Genomic DNA, 20,596 nt, shown 5'->3' on the forward strand with positions numbered 1-20,596 from the left:
TTTATACACAAAGACGCTCAATATACCTTCAACTTATGACTAGAATTTCTTACTATACACAAGTACATTATATGACAAAGATAATAAATATACTATCGCTACTATTTACATAAAATAAGCAACACTACTACTTATTTACACATGTAGAACTGTCTTCTTTGTAAAATTAAAAAGCAGGTTTTGGCTAAAATTCTTGTTAATCCTTCATTGATAAAAAGGGATTTCAGCTTATCGCTATTCGACATGTTCATAAAATTTGGAGTAGAAACAACAGCTTTTTCCACAAGATTATATCTGATATCATTATACATGCTACATTCTAATAATACATGACATTCATTTTCAATTGTATTATCTCTACAAAATGGGCAGAAGCGTCTGTCAGCCGGTAGTCCTTCATACCTGCCTGTCTCGAGGCGAATCGGAGCAACACCACATCTAAATTTACACAGGGCCGATCTATGACTCTTAGGGATTATTAACTTGCAATATTTCTCAACATCAAAGTTCTGCTTAAATGTACAGTAGCTTCTAAGCTTATTTCCACCTCCACCTGATACACCATTACTAGAGTTAATTCTCTGTAGCCAATCTACTTTATATTCATTTAACATAAACTGTTCAATGTCCTTAACAAGAAAACCTTTGTATATAGGTCTAGCAACATCATAATGATGTCTAAGATTGCAATGAGATAGATGTTTTCGCACATAGAAAAACCAATTTTTACATCTTTCTGATTTGGTGCTAGCCCAGAGTGCTATGCGCTTGTTTAATCTAGAGGAATTGGTAGTGGAAAGACGGGCCCAGTAATTTGCCACCACTTTCCATTGGCGGATAGGGACTGGAGTCCAACCCATTTCCCCAGAAACACCAAGATTTGGGGTGTATTTACCCACTCCTAGATAAAACCGCATTGCCCTGTTCTGGACAGCTGTTACACATGAAAAGGATTTATGCCCCCATACAGCCGCCCCGTAAGCAATGACAGGCCAAACAACTGAGTCGTAAAGCTTCGTGTAGACATCGTATGGTACACCACCAATTGTTTTAACTTTGGCAATAAGTAGACCTAAAGCTCTACTAGCACTCTGAGCTACCATCTTAGCAGTAACATCAAGATCCAAAAACTCATTCAAAACTAAGCCTAGATATTTATACTGATTTACATATTCTATCACTTGGTCACCACACGTGAACACAACATTAGATCTCGGCATAGATTTTGTACGAAAGTGAACAATATTGCTTTTTCCTACATTAATATCCATGCTATTTCTAATACACCATTCATTTAATACATTTAATAGTGTTTGTAGGTTTTGTTCATTATCAGCCAGAAGTACAATATCATCAGCATATAATAAAACACATACAATCTCATCATCAATTTTAACACCAATATCTAACGATTTCAAAAGCAATGCTAAATCATTTATAAATATATTAAACAGAATAGGGGACAAAATACACCCCTGTCTTAAACCACATTTTACTTCAAACCAATCTGTTCTATGCGAATTAACTCTAACACAGGAAGATACAGAATTATATATAGATTTGATTGCTTGTAGCATTTTTCCTGACACACCATTACTAAGTAATCTATTCCAAAGTTTTGTTCTATCTATTGAATCATACGCCTTTCTAAAGTCAATACAGGCAGTAAATGTTGCTAATTTATGCTGTTTACGGGTTTCTATAATACTTGTTAGAGAAGATAAGTGATCAACAGTACTACGTTTTTTCCTGAAGCCATTCTGTTCATCTACTAAAATACTATTTCTTTCAATATAAGAGCTTAACCTATCATCAAGAATCCTACAGTAGACCTTGTAGATTGCAGACGCAAGGGCAATTCCTCGATATGACACCGGGTCTCTAGGATCTAGCGTAGGAGACTTGGGGATAGGATTGATGATACATTTACTCCAAACTGATGGTACAATTCCATTATCAAAACATAAATTGAACAACACATGTAAAAAATAAATGGATGTATCATTAAAAAGTACTTCAGAGGGTATCTCATCCACCCCATAAGCTTTCCCACGTTTAGCTTTCCATATTGCTTTCTTAACTTCTGCAATACTTATATCATTATTAAAAGGATTATTACTTTCATTACCAAAATTAATATTATCGCTATCAACATCAGATAAGTCCTGTACATTTCTATTATTAAAGAGTGAGCTAAAATCATGTTTCCATTTATTCAACACATCTGAAATTGATGAAGAGGCTGTTCCATTGTCCAAAACAACTTGCTCTGGGATTAGCTTTTTCTTGGAGTTATTTACACCAATTTTTCTGATAGACTTCCAAAAGTTATTTTGATCAATTTCACAGTCCTCCAGCAATTTATTCTGTAAATTAAACCAATATGTACGCTTAGCTTTTTGTACCTCACGGTCAAAGTGCTTGCGTAACTTAACATAATCAGCTTTAAAAATATGTTTAAGACTACGAACAGTACAACTTAACCATTTCTTTTCAGCAGTACATAATTTAGACCACAGATCTGTAAGTAAAACACTCCACCAAGGTTTGCCTTGTCTATGTCTCCTAAACTTGCTAGACATATTATTTACAATAATTTTATGAGGAACACTCTTATACATATTATTTTTAACAATATCACACCAATCTTGGTAAACATTATCAATGTTATTGCTATTTACCTCGTTACTTTCCAATCTATTTATTAAAATATTTATATCTTCTAAAATAGACTCATCATTGAGAAAATCATTTGGTACATTCTGCAAATCAAATTTAACATGACTAGAAACAATATTAGCATCAAGGCTACCTTGGTACTCTAAGTTAGTAACAATATTCCAAGACAGCAGCGAGTGGTCTGGAATGCCCACAGGAGTAATGTTTACAATACTATCAAGTGCTATAATCAGATCTGATGTGAGGGTGACTTTAAAGTCTGTAAAAATACCCAGATGCTCATGGGAAGTAATACAATAATCCACTACAGATGCTCCATTTACAGAAACTGATGTATAATTATTATTCCCATTACTACGGCCATTTAGCATACACATATTTGTATTAATTAAAAAATCTACAAATAGCTCTCCATATTTGTTTATGGCATAATCAACAATATTACGCTGTGGTATATCATCCACACCTGAAATAAAATCATCTAGTTCCCCGCATCGACTATTGAAATCCCCGCAAATATATATTGAGCCCATATTTTGGTACATATATACCCCAGTCAGCAATTGATCATAAAAAGAATTTACATCAAAGGGACGAGATGAGTTTTCAGGTGGTAAATAACAAACGCAGGGTATTAATGAATACTCTGAATATTTATGTTGTAATTTAATCCATAAAATCCCCTCATGACTATCATCTAAAACAGATACATTGTAACAATCTAATAAATCCTTTTTAATTAAAAACCCTACTCCACCAGAGCCTTTTCTGGCATTTTTATGAACATGTTTTCTATTTAAACCATACCAAATAAAACCATCAACATTTAAAACATCATTGTTGCATAGATGCGTTTCTGCTAAACCTAAAATGTCAAAATCTTCCTTAATAATACATGAATAGCGTAAGTTAAAATTGTCAGTATTTGGGTCGTTATTCCATCCACGGACGTTCCAAAACCCGGCTTTTAACTAATGATTGTTTCTGTTTTGACCTCTGTGCCCATGACCACGGCTTCTTCCACGTCCTGTTCCTCCCCTCTGCCATCCTCCCCTATTCTGAGAGGAGTCATTATTCCTGACCAGCCTGTCACTATATCTGCTGTTTTCATGCACATCACGATCACTATTCCCATCCCGCCTGCCACCAATTCCGTTGTTTTCCTGCATATCGCGGCCATTATTCCCACCCCGCCTGTCACTATATCTGCTGTTTTCCTGCCCATCATTATCACTATTCCCTCCCGCCCTGTCGTTGGAGTAAATCAAACCCCGTCTGCCATTGTTGGGATTTCCCCCCTGTCGATCACTCTGGGAATTTCTCTCCTGCCTATCATTGTTCGAGAAATGTCTATCCCTGCTGCTACGGTTATTATCATGAAATCCATCTGTACGTTTGTTCCCTTTCATCACACGTGAACCCTTCATGACGAGATCACTGACATTCAAAGAATTTAAAATGGTACGGAAATTGTCTGCCATCCGCCTTTCCTGTAGCGATTTATCGTGATTAATATAAACACCTTGGTATTGCTGGCTATCCCTGAGAACGCTCTTTTTCTCCATGACTTTTCGTTTATCATTGTGAGAATGAAACCCCACAACCACAAGACCGGGCTTACTAGAGTCCCTGGATTCTTTTCTCTCAGCCCTCGCACATTCGACACCGGATACTTTCAATCCGTCTTTGATAAGGGCGTTAACTTTATTAATAATGTTCTCTGATGCGGACTCCGGTAACTCCCTTATAACAACATTTAATAAAATATCATGGTCTGAATTGTTTCTTGGCAGAGACTGGGCATTAACTACATCATTTATTCTGTCACTCAAAACATCTATATCAGCTGTTACCTCAGCTCGAATATCTCTTTTTATATTGTCAATTTTTGTTTCCACGTCATTCCTAATCTTGTTCATTTCTTGGGTAACTCTTTTGTCAAGGATTTGAGCAATCTTAGATGAGATTTTTTGCTCCAATCCATTTTCTAATTTGTCCATACGTTCATTTAAAGCAGCAAATTGCATGTTCAAATCTGAAGCTAAGTCTGATAATAACTCACGGAGTCCTGTGTTATCATCCTCTGTTGTGCCTCCTGAACCAACTCTGTTGACATTGTTCGTTATCCTAGTATTTAAACTCAACACTCGGGACTTTCTAGCTGGGGATCCATTACTGTCAGCAACAGTTGGGTCTGACCTATTCCTTTTTCTACCTGGTGTTCCAACCCTCTGTATACGCTGCGAAGACATGATAGAGTCTACATACTCCGTCGCCTCATTTACTGCCATGATCAAAGTTTATCACCTTTCGCAGCCCACCGAAGCGTTACACACAATAGTCTACCGGTAATAATGATCCAGTTATTCTTAAAACACCTCCAAAGCCACAGATTCTCCTCAAAGTAAGTTCTTTCGCGACCCACGAAAACAAGTGACACTATTTTTCTCACCGGTGCAAAAATACCTCGTGCAAATAGTCCGCGTCGTGCCGCCACAACTTTTCAAATTTTTTTTTACTAATACACCAAGCGCCAGGGTGTTTCCACACCTATATCTAACTGCTTATAATGTTCATACACCCTTCTTACGTAACTTGGTGATGATTTCACTCTTCCAAAATCATAAATTTTACAAATTTAGACAACTTTCTCGCCTGTGAAAAAATGGCGTCCAACCCAGTCTATAGGCTACACTACACTTATCACCTGTGTCGCCATCAGTTGTTTGTCTTTCGAATTATCTCGCCCAGTGCAATACATTGACCGCTTGGAGTTTGTTTGGAATGTGTTCGAGTGCGATAATATCGTACTATGAAACTTTAGAAACTCTAATCAGGTGAGAAATTTTTCCTCTCAAACATACATTTTACACACATGCATGGCATAACTCTTTATAAAAAATTAACCCATGTATGCCTAGTGGACTCTCCCATCCTTCTAAATTGGATCAATTAATTTCAAAATTAGGGATATCTAGTATATTTATTTCTATATTTAGAATATTTCTAACATAAATTCTTTCAAGAAAACAGCGCAAACCTTGATGAGACGCCGCATCATGCAGCGTCTCATCTGGGTCTACGCTGTTTGCCAATGCCTTCTTTTTTAGACGCTAGGCATAACTTGGTTAATACTTATAGCCGTGTCCTTACGCTAAGTTTCATTGATGATATGGAATCATTCTGTGCATGTCTATAGATCGCAGAAAAAAGCAATCCGCCAAATATTGATCAAGCATATTGACTAGTCTTAGACAAGTGCTATCAGTTTCTGTCCTTGAATTGAAGCAATGCCTATCGCATATAACGTTTGGAACAGCTCAATTTTCGATAATGTTCGTAATGAACTTGATTAGGAAAACGATATAACAATTATGTTTTAAGACAATAACATGAATACATCGCAGTTGTTTTAACAATACAATTCATGTGTACTATAATTCTCCTTTTTAAAATATACTAAATAACATTACGTCATTATTTTCTTATATTTCATACAAAGCATGCACCTTATGATGTGATAGCGGTTCAAATATCATACTTACATGACGCCACGTCTTATTTCATACAAATACAACATCGTGCAACATAAAGAAACCACAACATTAAAGCTGCTTCGTTTGGAAACGTTTGAGAACATACATCTCAAAGAATAAACATCGACCTTCACCAAAACAAACAAACTGGTGGCTAACTATTTTCTGCAGTATTTTGGAAAGATACTGCTCTGAACTATAAAAAGAACCTACTCATTGATTTTTCAAGGTCATTCGTATGCTATCGGATTTTCTTGTATTCGTAAGGTTATTCAGAGGATGCTGCAATCAATAGCACTGAATTATACTATGATATGGTACGCGTTCAATATACGATAAACGAACACAGATTTTTGCTAACAAATTTCGCATCAATCTGTTAAACGATATTTTACAGTATAAGGAACACCTAATGATCGCATATAGTCACACAGTATTGCCTACTGGCCTAGTCGTATGTGCCGGTTTTTATCTCAATTGATCATAGTACAGTCCGGTCATTCACCGGCGCAGTTGACAATAAGAGAAAAATGCATTTAAGTGCTGAGGGTATCTGATAGATCGATGTCGGATCTCCTTTATGCCTCAATAAGTAGCGGACCAAATTGTACTATTTTAAGGTATTTATTACGGGGTCGCCTTTGATAACGTTTTGCAAAGTGTTAATGGGCACTGGAAGTAAGCAGATTCTTGAAGGCGATGATGCTTTCAGACTACCCTTGCGGCATTCAAGCTTAAACTTTTCACAACGTGCTCAATTGAAAGATGGCTACAAATTGACCATGATATCATTGTTTTTATAGAAGATGACGATGATAGTGGTGGGATACCGTGTGTGTTATATTTACTTCTAAGGACCATGATCATCAACATATTCAGTACATAAGAATTAAAATTTTGCAGCGTTATTAAATGTAAATTCATGTTTGCCGTACAGATTAACCAGATATTGTGAAATTGTGCGATTGGCTGTATGTAAACTAAAATGGTAAACAATACCCATATCAATTTTAATGTTTACATAGATCATACTCGCAGTTGAGACATTCAAGGCATTTCAAACCGTGCATGAACTCAAAACAATTGCAGTACTTTTTTTACCGATATATAAGTCGCGTTCTGAGAAAACTGGGCATAATGCTTGTGCGTTAAGTGTCGTTCCAGATTAGCGTGTGCAGTCCGCACAGGCTAAACAGGGACGACACTTTCCGCTTTTATGGTATTTTTAGTTTAATAGAAGCGGAAAGAGTCGTCCCTGATTAGCCTGGGCTTATCTGGGATGGCACTTTATGCCAGGCATTAAGCCCAGTTTTATCAGAACAAGACTCATTTAATGATCCACTCCAAATTTAATACCGAATGGTTATTTCTTATTTTAAAATACTTAGCAATAAAACGTTTTGTTTCTCTTATTACAATGCTCACTTTTTTGTAACCTATATTGAATTTTCAATCATTTTTACAATGTACGATCCTGTTCGCTAAATGAACTTAAACATTAACAGAGAGCATGTTGAAAAGAGATTTGAAAGATTTCTGTCTTTTAATATCTTTCTGAACGTTATAATAACTCCGGTAACGTAATAAGTTAAGCTGACCAATTTACCATGTGAGTGGGAACAAAAAAATTATTGTAATTAATAGCAGGCCGCTAATCTATTAACAAATATGACTCAGTACATTTGTTTGAAATTATGAAGACAGTGTAAGCAGGTAGGTTAGTAATAAAGGGGCATGTTTTGAAATTTGTCATTAAATGCTTTATATTGATAAATGTAAACATTAAATTTTAAAAGCTCCAGCAAAATATCAAAAATAAAATTTAAAAAAGGAAAAAAAGTAGCCCGCAGCAGGGCTCGAACCAGTGACCCGCGGAATCCTGAAGTAAACACGCATCAGCCAACTGAGCTATCCGGCCAAGCATACATATTGGTGTATTTTATACGCTATATAAGGAATATTCGTAGTTTCACAAATTTAAACAACAACAGAACTCTCCAAATTATTCAATTGTTTCGGTTTGCGACGCTTTATAATTTTTAGGTTTTTAAATCGTAAAATGATGCATATAATGGCTGTATTAGACCATGGCAAATGTTCAGTAATACTGTTTCCTCACAAATATCATAACTAAACCGAAAAATCGCGATTTTGACACAACTTTTTTTTTCAATTTTGTCAATTTACCAAACCGTGAAAAGATCCCTTTAAATAACCCCCGCTCTGTGAGCACTCTCGATGTCTCCTCAAAATACACCCAGTACTGGGTCTACTCTGAAAACGGACCTGAGTCACCCAGTACTGGGTCTACTCTGAAAACGGACCTGAGACACCCAGTACTGGGTCTACTCTGAAAACGGACCTGAGACACCCAGTACTGGGTCTACTCTGAAAACGGACCTGAGACACCCAGTACTGGGTCTACTCTGAAAACGGACCTGAGACACCCAGTACTGGGTCTACTCTGAAAACGGACCTGAGACACCCAGTACTGGGTCTACTCTGAAAACGGACCTGAGACACCCAGTACTGGGTCTACTCTGAAAACGGACCTGAGACACCCAGTACTGGGTCTACTCTGAAAACGGACCTGAGACACCCAGTACTGGGTCTACTCTGAAAACGGACCTGAGACACCCAGTACTGGGTCTACTCTGAAAACGGACCTGAGACACCCAGTACTGGGTCTACTCTGAAAACGGACCTGAGACACCCAGTACTGGGTCTACTCTGGAAACGGACCTGAGACACCCAGTACTGGGTCTACTCTGAAAACGGACCTGAGACACCCAGTACTGGGTCTACTCTGGAAACGGACCTGAGAGCGTTACAGTAAGCATAAGGCTTTCAATGCGATCAATATGGTTAAAAAGGGTGTTAATATTCACTCACATATTACCGGAAGATTTTAATTTATTAAAGAGACAGCTTTGTTATATTGTCGTTAATGTACACGAATATACACGGTGAAAAATACATTTATTGCTATGTTTTGTTCTATATTTACTTATGTGAGTTCCGTTTCAGAATTCAAATGTAAGCATTATTTCTTAATATGAAATTTAACATATATCTGTGCGGACTTTATTTATTAATAAATATTTAACAACAACAACAAAACAACACATGAAAATAACACATATAATCGCATGGTTTGGATGTGTTTTTTGTTTGTTTTGGATTTCGGAATGTTGATTATGATTTACAGCATGGGCTTCCACTAGTTATGTGCTCCTACTTAATCTTAAGTTTGATTAATTTATAAATGGAAAACAATATTATAGTTTAAACGCGATTATGTTTAATAATGCAATTTTACCATAAACATCAACGCTTTTTAAAGAATACAATCACTTGAAATAAATTCCTGTAGCTGACATTATATTAATTATTTTAATTTAGCCAGTGATCTGATCATAAACATGGGAAAAATCGTCTAAAACGCAGCGTGGTCCGGTAACTTTGAGATTAATGTTTAACATTTAATCGAAATAAATGCATGAAATGCTGCATTGTCTCAAACAAGATCGGCGTAAGAAAACTGCTTAATCTCAATGTTTAATAAGCCATATTAAGGCACCATCATTAATTGTAATGCTGGTAATGCGCAGCGTATTTATCCGTATCTAATATACTACCTGCACATTTAAATGAAAGATACGGGATGTAACTGCGACCGATTATCTTCGACATTCCTTCTCTGCCAACGAGTTCACCATGTTGCTTAAACAAGTTCAGTCCTCAATGGTAACATATATAGCTCTTCGAGTCCAAAGTCCCGACATGGCATAAGACAACTTGATGACAAGATATTGTAACTACTTGTAGTTTGGTGCGTATCTCGCTACCTGACTTTTCAGGGCTTAAAACTAGGCTCGACTTGAAAGGTTTTCCTTCTCAAACTTTAGCTTCGAGATTCTTGTATAGTGTGAGCCTTAATTTTCAATTGGATATTATAGATGGATACAAATCTATATAGCTGAAACTATCCAAAATCTTGGGTCATGTTTTGGTTATTTTTATAGTACATCACTTAAAGTGTTACGACTTCCCTTTTTTATATATTGTACGATACAAATCGCCTTCCGTGCGTATAGCTTAATTTTGGTTCATATATTTTCCTCCGATGCAGCATTTGCGTGATTAGGCAAGAGTCTGTTTTGAGAGAAAACAATAAACATTTGGCGTGGCCTCAATAGTTAGGCTTATGTAATTTTAAGTGCGTATTTTTTAAATTTATATGTACATAGAGACTATATTACATACAACAAACCGGGTCATCTAACCACTTGCAATGTGAAAAATTTTTGCTAAATTGCCTGCTACCATGAATCGAAATACCGGTATGTATTAACCATTATGAATGTGTGGAAGTGTTACTTCGTTTATGATTATTTGTGTCTTGTTCTGAGAAACTTGGGATTAATGCATGTGCGTAAAGTTTCGTCCCAGATTAGCCTGTGCAGTCCGCACAGGCTTATCAGGGACGACCCTTTCCGCTTTTATGGTATTTTTCGTTTAAAGGAAGTCCATTTTTACCGAAATCTAGTATAAGCGGAAAGTGTCGTCCCTGAAAAGCCTGTGCGAATTACACAGGCTAATCTGGGATGACACTTTACGCACATGCATTATGCCCAGTTTTCTCAGAACACGACTCATATTGTTCAGTGGCATCGATAAAGTGCATCGATATGTAAATGACGGTATTTAATAGTCAAAAACATTAGTTTCATGTATAATGTATTATCTGTTTAGGGATCAAATGCATATCGATTAGTACGTTATCATTACCTTTCGAAGTTCATCATGGGTATTTAAATATAATTTTAAATTTAAATTGCGTAACTCATTTTATATAAGTAGATCGCATATATGCTTGTATGTAAACGCAAATGTTTGAACGACCAAATCTGCACTTGACGCGTTGTAATTGATATCACAATATTAATGAGCATTTCAACATGCCAAATCTTTTTGGAATAAGTTTAAACACATACTTCGAATTAGACAACCAAACGGCTTGAGGAAACTAGAAATCGTCTAACCAGTCTTTGGACTCACAGGTGGAAGTAACGTACCCTGGATAGTATTTTTATTTTTTAGAAGCCCAATATACTTAAATAAATATATAAAATCATGTTTAATGAGAAAAAAATTGACAAAGAGCCATGAAAAAAAATCCCCACCCTCTGATATTGGAATCATAACAAGGTCATTAACTAGACTTTATTATAGACCTGTCTTCGCGGGCCGCAAAAATGTCAAAAATAGCTTTAATCCAAAGCATCCCTTGATCCTACTATGAGCAATTGGACAACCTTTCAAAAAAAGTTAACTTCAAAAATATCTGTCCAGCCGGTAACTCACAGTCGGTCAAAAACCGAGCAATATTTCGAGTCCGTTTGTCAACACGAATAAATCTTCTACAGACGTTCAAACAATATTTTTGAGTTTTTGCCCCTTAATCGATAGCTCGCGTCCTATTACTTTGAAACAACGAATCGTGTCAAATAATGCATACATATGCAACCACTTACCTCTAAAAACTAACTCCAAAATGTTATAGTTTCTTTGCAACAACTGTTTTAACTCCAAATTTGATTTACTTGAAAACGAAAGTAGCCATCGCTCTTGAACCCGGCTTAGCAGTGAATTACACTGACAGAGCCAGGCACATAAATATCCAATCAACAACAACAACGATGTTTTAAAAAATGTGAATAAATGGAAATTACTTATCATTCTGATTGTATTGGAATAAGTTTTTAGGGGTAAGTGGTTGCATATGCATGCATTATTTGACACGCTTCGTTTTTTCAAAGGAATACGACGGGAGCTATCGATTAAGGGGCAAAAACTAAAAAATATTGTTTGAAAGTCTGTAGAAGATTTATTCGTGTTGACAAACGGACTCGAAATATTGCTCGGTTTTCGACCGACTGTGAGTTAACGGCTGGACATATATTTTTTAAGTTAACTTTTTTTGAAAGGTTGTCCAATTGCCCATAGTAGGATCAAGGGATGCTTTGGATTAAAGCTATTTTTGACATTTTTGCGGCCCGCGAAGACAAGTCTATAATAAAGTCTAGTTAATGACCTTGTTATGATTCCAATATCAGAGGGTGGGGATTTTTTTTCATGGCTCTTTGTCAATTTTTTTCTTATTAAACATGATTTTATATATTTATTTGAATATATTGGGTCCTAAAAAATATATATATGAAAAATACTATCCTGGGTACGTTACTTCCACCTGTGTTTGGACTGGTTTGAATTCGAACGTGAAGTGCAAGGCTATCGTTATTCATACACATATTTTACTTCGACATTTCACCATTTAAAACAGCGTATGGTTTTACATCTGTACTCAAAACCTGTCTTTAAGACTTGGTTAGAAGGTTCATAATGGCGAGTAGAGTATCCCATTTGATAAGTGTGTCTTAAGTAAAAGTTCCAGGTCTTAATGGCTTAAAGTTGCTGAAGTTATTTTGAGGTCGTTAAACAGATGGTGGAGGGACATATTGTGCCATTTTGATGACAATGGGCCATTTTGTAGCTATACTTGTTGACTTTGTTTTCAAATATACTATCACATTTTCGACATGGAGGCTTAAAAAACTGGGTTTCTTTTACAAAAAGGTAAAAAAAGGGTCTTCGCTACCATTTGTCGCCAATTTAAATATCGAATTGCCACTTAAAAAGGTGTCGCGTTTGACGACAATTTGCGATAGGCAGTGAGAGCCCTTTTTCAATCAGGTTGCCCTTTAAATACTCGTGCCCGCTTTATGCACTCAATGACGGATTTTTATATATATTGTATAAAATGTTTTGATCATTTAGACAATGTACAGAATCCATAAGCTTCCAACCCCTATCATGCGGTGTTTCATGGTCTAACATAACTATGAAAACTGTAGGCACCTTTTCTTAAACTAAGGTTCGAACGTTGTTTCTTTTTTTTTACATTTAAAATCAATAAAACATGTCTACCAGTTCATCCTAATTGATTTTTGTTCACACTGTCAAATTGACTAATTGTTGAAGGGAACACTTCCGTTTTATTCAACTTTGATCTGTTAATTTGTTAAAAGGATTGTTTATACCCTGAGGGAAAAATACTGTTTTAACCCCAGGGGAAACATAAACGTTGTCAATCGATAATAATATTCAATCTACGATTTAACGATGTAACACATACACAACGCAACAACAGGAAATGTCAGTCAAATATTGATAGAAAAGAATGTGAGGTTTGCCTTATTAGTGAGTAATTATTTACTTGTAAACATACGGAACGCTGTTAGTGTTTTGTGAATGAATGAATAAACGGAAGGTAAATTCAATTAGCCAATGAAAAGTTATGTGGTTTTATTTGTAAAGCTCTAGGAAATGTATGAACAACATTAAAAAATCATTAACCTTTCCATTATATTTTTGGTACCTGTAGTATAATGTCAGATAACTTAAATGTAAAATGTATCGGATCAGTTATAATCATATTCATGTACATTAATCTTGATATCTTTCATCGAACTTAAACAAAATCGGTGATAGGCATATAAACATCGTGGATGGTATCTTCGTAATCTACCATTCGCCATATCCCATTTGTACTAATACGGGACTTACTCCAAACAAGGTCACCTTACAAGGATGATAGTGGTAACTGTATCATACAACTGCTATCACCGTCGGTGTTCGGCACCATATAGAATGGGCAGTTAATTAAATAGTTGAAGGAGATAAATGCAACAGTAATAAACTTAATGAAACTAATTTCGCACGTTTAGTTTGGGAAAGTGTTTCGTTTCGTTTAAAGGAGATGTTGTTGCGATGTTGATGGTTGGTGTAGGTTGAAGTGGTAGTAGTTGACGGCCAGTCGTTGGTAGTGGTGGTAGTTGTAGTGCAAGTTTTGATGAATTTGATAATAGTAGTGAAGTGTTGTTGATGATGCTGATGCTGATTCTGTTGCTGCTGCTGCTGCTGATGATGATGATGAATTTCTTGTCAATGTTGTTGTTTCTGTTGTTATTAGAGTATGACAAACAGTATGCACTGATGATGAACACGTGAATGCCTGTTTCAGACATATCCTATTCGCTCAATAGATCACCCGGCAATGATATGGAAATTAAAGATAAAAACAGTAACCAATTAACACACACATTATCAAAAGAATAGCTTAACACACGTCGCAAATAAGCGCATGTCCTTGGTGTCTGACCTTGACAAGTGCCTGGTGCGATCATTAATAAGACAATAATAATTATAATGAAATATCCAGCTAACAAAATACCACGGTTGTCTTATTTATACGCTGAAATCATATCTCAAGTCAGAATTGTGTTCTACACAAGTCCAGCAAAGAAAATACCATGGTTGTCTTATTTATGCGATGAAATCAGTTTTAAGGTCAGAAATTTGCTCTACATAAGTTTGAGAAGAAAACGTCTTAAGGTATGATATAATCAGCGTGTTATCTTTTTACAAATGTTAAAGTTCATATTTAAACAAGGGCTTATATCAAGGGGTTAGATTACGCGCGTTTCATAAGAACACTTCCAGAGGTCATTCTAAGTCTTACGTAAGAATGCTCTCAATATAACAATGGACCAACCGTATACGTTAAAGGGGCGTTTTGTTTGTGCTTTTTACACTGTATTTACGTATCAGGAACATAATTGTGAATACATGCAATTACTAGAAAACGAAAACAATATGTTAAATTTGCAATGCATGTATTTCTGGTTGCATATCGTTGTCATCATTGGTAACGCATTATTACTAAAACAATAGCGCTTGTAGAATAATATATAATTTTACGTGTCCCATCGAAACTGATTACGGCGATGTTGACTATAAAGTCGCGCCAATGTTGTATTATTACCCCCACCCCGTCCCGCGCCGATATTTCCCAATAAAAATATTGTACACGATAATTTAATACAGTTCCTTCAAAGACTTTTAACGTAGAGACCCTACGCGATGCCTATTAGTACATTGTAACCGAACTGCGTGGAATAAATCGATCGTCCTTATTCATGTTATTGGAAATTCCATGCTCAGGGATACTATAAATCGGCAACAACGATTTTGTCTGCTGAATTATGTGCTTTTGTATTTGTTCATGCGTTTTCTTCAAGCATGTTGAATGACATTTGGCTATTTAGATATTGATGACACAAGGACACCATACTCATATGCGCAACGCCCCTATTCCTTCAACCTTGTAATATTAAGCGGTTTTTGGTATCACTATATTTCAAGATGTATTTAATCTCCTTGTGTTCGCACACAGATGTTTACATCTCCACTGATTTGTCTTCATACTTTAAGAACATTTAAATATCTATTAGACCATTTATTTCATAAAACATTATAGGACAAATTGTCCTTAATAAAACCCACAAAGTCGTTTATGTCTTGCTCATACGTAATTAAAGGCCTTATCCTATATCCATCAAACTCAAACGAGACATATTATATTTCAAAACATTGGCAGAGATCAGTCCCATTCATGCACTGCTACTGCATGAATGACCGTAAAATACTATGTTCAATGCAATTAGCAGCTATTGCTTAACCGTGTCACTGTGACGGCTCAGCTTTTGTACTTGAGTGGACATCCTTCTTCGAATACGCTATGTTCGATACGCAAATCACAACATATAAATATCCAATGCTCAAGTATCGATTGTTTTATTTATGTCCTAAATGAATATTAGTTGGAATTGCATTCTAACGTTTGCATGAACTATACTATTCGTAGAAAACGCATCCGTTATCTTTCTCATTAATCTGACTTCATCATATTATGATTATTTACGGTAATTCACGCTTTAAATTTTTAAACCACCATCGCCCATATAAGTTTTGTTTGCTTTCTCTTTAGATGGAATTATGCCTTTTGGTGAATCTATCATACATTCTGGGAGCAATGCGATCCTTTTAATTAACATAACTGTTATTACTTATCACTAATTGATATTTGCGTTGTTTAACCACGTTCTCAAATCCATAAATAGCATCATGTGTTATATAAGTTAAAGCATGTAAAGTATATATACATGTATACAAATTACTGTAAGCATGGTATGTAACAATACCTCTTAAACTAAAAACGTGTACAATCTTAATATATATATATATATATATATATATATATATATATATATATATATATATATATATATATATATATATATATATATATATATATATATATATATATATATATATATATATATATATATATAATTATCAACTTACCTTTTTACAAATTTTATTTTTTCTATCCTGCCATTTTTAACTCCATCTGAATGATTAGCACGGTTCAAATGTATATGTGTGTTCGTTAATAACGATATTGAATTATTGAGCAAACTTTTTAACACAACGCCGTTCTCTTTAACGGTCGGTTCCTTTTTCCGCCGCACTACTATCACAGTTTCTGAGGGGTCAAAGTCAAAATGGGGCTCCTGTGACCCCGCGTTTTCCCACGGTATATCCGGGCTCACTTTGCCACCGTGCGGATCGGGGCTCCGCTCCCCAGTCCCCCGGAGTTCGGGAAAAAAACGACGTAACGACCATTTCACACGCCCCCTTGTCAGACGATCAGCTGAAACCAATATCAACAATAATCCTATTCCTCGCAGAAAGTACTCCTCAGAAACAATAATCCGAGGTCATATTAATCCCCCATTTTTAGATACTATATTCAAGAACCTTTCATTGACGACACTTATCTGCCCCTATTAAACCCTACTATCATAATATTCAAACAGCTTTTCAGCCGCTAATGTTTACGTATTTATACTACGCTCGGTAGTCCGTATTTTAAACGAACAGCACATTCAGTCAGCGTTAACAGAGGGGTTTTGCATTTTATCGATAGCGCTGTCCGCCTGAGGTGCACCATCGGACGCGGTCAGATCCGGTATGTTTAACATCTCGCCAGCGCGTTAATGAAATCAGGTTTAACGGTGTCAAATGGGTGTATCTAACTCTAAGACTGTCGGTATCCAGAATGATAAGTTTGAGAGTCTCGACAAGCGCGAGTGGCAGATATAATATGTAGAATTACCGAAATCCCCGTCATATTACGTTAAATTATTCAAATTATTCAAGAAAAAGACCAAACTAATGGGTGTTGTACTTTTCAATATAAAGATAAATAACAATCGATTAAATATTAGTATGTAAGATATGATAAATATCACCTTTGTATTAATTGTCGTAGATGAAAACAGTTGCTTTCACTAACATACATTTTCAATCACATGTGTATTGTAATGTATTCCATACATGTTTTGTATGCAGCAAGCAGTCTACATTAAACGCTAGTTATTATTTCAGTGTAATTCAGAACATGTTCACAGATACCAAAGTATCTAAACAAATTCTAGTAGTTCATTACTTATATACCAGGTAAGAATTTTAACCAAAGCAATGCGTAAATGCTCGGAAAATGTGTACTACTGTGTGCGTATATAATACAACATGGTTTGCTAATGGCTTCTCAGTGCCTTTTGATATATCCGCCAAACATCGCTACTTATTCGGTAATCAGTTATCTTTTAAATCCTCGTGATAATGATACACTAGTAAACCTAATCGTGTGATACGGGTTTTTAAAACCTATAGCGCACTAAGTAGACACAATCGCTGATAGGAAATTATTTACTTATTAAAAACGTGACATATGATTTAATTCAGAACGTTACTTAATAATACATGTGAATGTCAAAGTTGTACTAGTAAGTGAGGTGTACTTCATTTTCAACCGCGTTTAACTTGATTTCGATTTTAACAAACGCTATTAAAGCGTTAAATTGTCGTTCTCATTCGGGAGACAACATTGATATGCTCTGGTAAGAGAGTTGTCTTTCTTGACTATAAATATAAATACATTGCACGAGGGGGAAGTGTTGGCTCGATTTGGCGGGGGTGAGCTAGTGGGAAGGCGGTGGGTTCTGCGCACTAGAGACTGAGACGATACGTAATTACCTTTCATTACTGACTTACGCGAACAGTTTGACTAACAGAACAGAACAGAACAGACAGTTTATTAAGACTTATACAAATGTACATCGTCTAAATACACAAAATATAATTCAAAATATTGTCACGTGTCTATATATTACAACGTATGAGTTATAACAATATAAAAAAATGTAATATAACAATTTGAGACAAAGTATATTTAACAAAGAAGAAAGACTTTACATTACCGTAGTTAAATATATATCGTTTTACTAGCAGTGAGGAACTACTTTAGTTTTCGCTGGCAATATTATTTGTGATAGAATATCTTACGGCCAGAGCTTCCTTTATATATTTACACACATTTATAATTTCAATTTTACAAGTTGAGTTCAATAAAGTATGGAACTTAAAAACTGATGGATTCACATAGTAAACAATTTATATATATTTTTGTCTTAATTGCTGGAAACATGGACATTTACATATAAAGTGGAATTCATCCTCTATGTCCCTTTGCTCACAACATTGACAATATCTTTCATTACGGGGAATATTATTACGTGCGTATCTTCCAGTTTGAATTCTCAAAGGGTGGGCAGAAGCCCTTAGTTTAACAAAGTATGTACGCAAACTTTTTGGCAGTAAATCTAAGTAAGTTTCGTATTCAAGAGTTGTTTTGAATATTCTATACATATCTAAAACAGAAATATCGTTCATATTGCCGAACCATTCTTGTTTAAAAGCATCTACAATTCTACATTTAAATTCACATAAAAACGACTTTGCATTAATCATATTTGCATTTTGGAATATATATGAAAATCCATAATCATTAAATAACTTTCACATTCGAAACCCAATTTTTATACCCTTTATCACAATCATTTATCTCCTGGTTAAACACAGTTTTTATGATAATATTTTCACTATTAACAACTTTAAGCCAATATTTTACAATACGAACATATCTATTTACATACTGTGGGTGTCTACCTAATTCACCATATACCGTTGCATTACATGTATTGCTTTTAACATTTAACAACCTTTTACAAAATTTTAAATGGATGCGTTCAATATCTTTGAATTTATTAAAACCCCATATCTCTGATGCATAATTTAAAATAGAGCCAACAAAGGCATCAAACAATTGACACAATATTCTAGGTTTTAGATCATACTGTTTGCATTTATAAAGCAAAGTATTCATAGCCTTAAGGGCTTTACAATCTAACTGCTCCTGGTTTAATATAAAACTACCAGTATAATTAATAACAGTACCCAAATAGTTAAAATTATCAACGACTTCTATAGTTTCCCCATTATATGTCCAAGTCTCATCTCGGCGAATTCTACCCCTTTTCTGAAAAACCATTATTTTTGTTTTGCTAGTATTAACATTAAGTCCCCATGAGTTACAATAAAGGTAAAGGTTGTCTAAATGAGATTGTATTTCTTCGGGTGATTTACCCAAAATCGCCATATCGTCTGCAAACAACAGTAAAATTAAAATTATATCTTCTATATTTAAACCAGAATGGACACTATCTTGTAAAAAAAGTTCTAAGTCCTCGACAAACAATGAAAATAGAATAGGAGACATTACCTCCCCTTGCCGTAGACCAACGGCGTAGCTAAAGTATTCAGAGTATGTCGAGCATGCTTTTACACATGATTTGACATTTTCATACATATTTTTAATTATTCGTAATATTTTGCCTTGTATACCGGATTTGTACATTTTTAGCCATGATGCATTGCGATGTATGCTATCAAAACATTTAAGCATATCAACGTAAACAACATACAGACGCTTATTTTTATTTAAAAAATGTTGTACAACTGACATAAGAATATATATGGCATCAACGGTGGAACAACCTTTTCTAAATCCGAATTGTGCATCCGAAATTTTAGCATTATTTTCGCAAAATAATTCAATGCGTTTGTTTAAAATAGTTGTAAATAGCTTAGAAAAACAGCTAACAAGGGTTATTCTTCTATAATTATGCACATCGTCCTCGGGGCCTTTTTTATGCAATGGTATAATTATACCCTCTGTCCACTTTTCAGGAAAATAGCCAGAGGTTAAAATACTATTAAAAACATCACACAAATGACTGGATAAGATATCAATGCACTCAATAAAGTATTCGTTTAAAATACAGTCACCACCAGACGCTTTATTACGCTTCAAGTGTTTACATGCATTTAATACCTTTTTTACCGTTATTGGTTGGTCTAATTCGGGAAAAGTACAATTTTCAATGTCAACCCCTAAATACACAACAATCACATGCAATATTCTCAACATAACCCACCAAAGCTCACCATCATAGCCATCAAACTTTTGGCTTCTAAATTACTACACATACACAATTCAAGGTGCATATAAT

The 20,596-nt window shown here is 35.2% G+C and overlaps 1 protein-coding gene across 2 annotated transcripts in view; it reads right to left on the reverse strand.

The window, feature by feature from the left end:
- The window catches only part of LOC127865014 (microphthalmia-associated transcription factor-like), a 58,825-nt gene extending 41,703 nt beyond the window's left edge, over positions 1–17,122 (reverse strand). The window contains exon 1 of one of the 2 annotated variants that reach the window (XM_052404868.1): positions 16,485–17,122. The gene's annotated coding sequence lies outside the window, so the exon portion shown is untranslated. The remainder of the gene's footprint in view (positions 1–16,484) is intronic. The other variant, XM_052404869.1, reaches the window with a different exon arrangement.
- Between the last annotated feature and the right edge of the window lie 3,474 nt (positions 17,123–20,596).

This window comes from Dreissena polymorpha, chromosome 1 (assembly GCF_020536995.1).
Source record: "Dreissena polymorpha isolate Duluth1 chromosome 1, UMN_Dpol_1.0, whole genome shotgun sequence".
Taxonomy (NCBI): Eukaryota; Metazoa; Mollusca; class Bivalvia; order Myida; family Dreissenidae; genus Dreissena; species Dreissena polymorpha.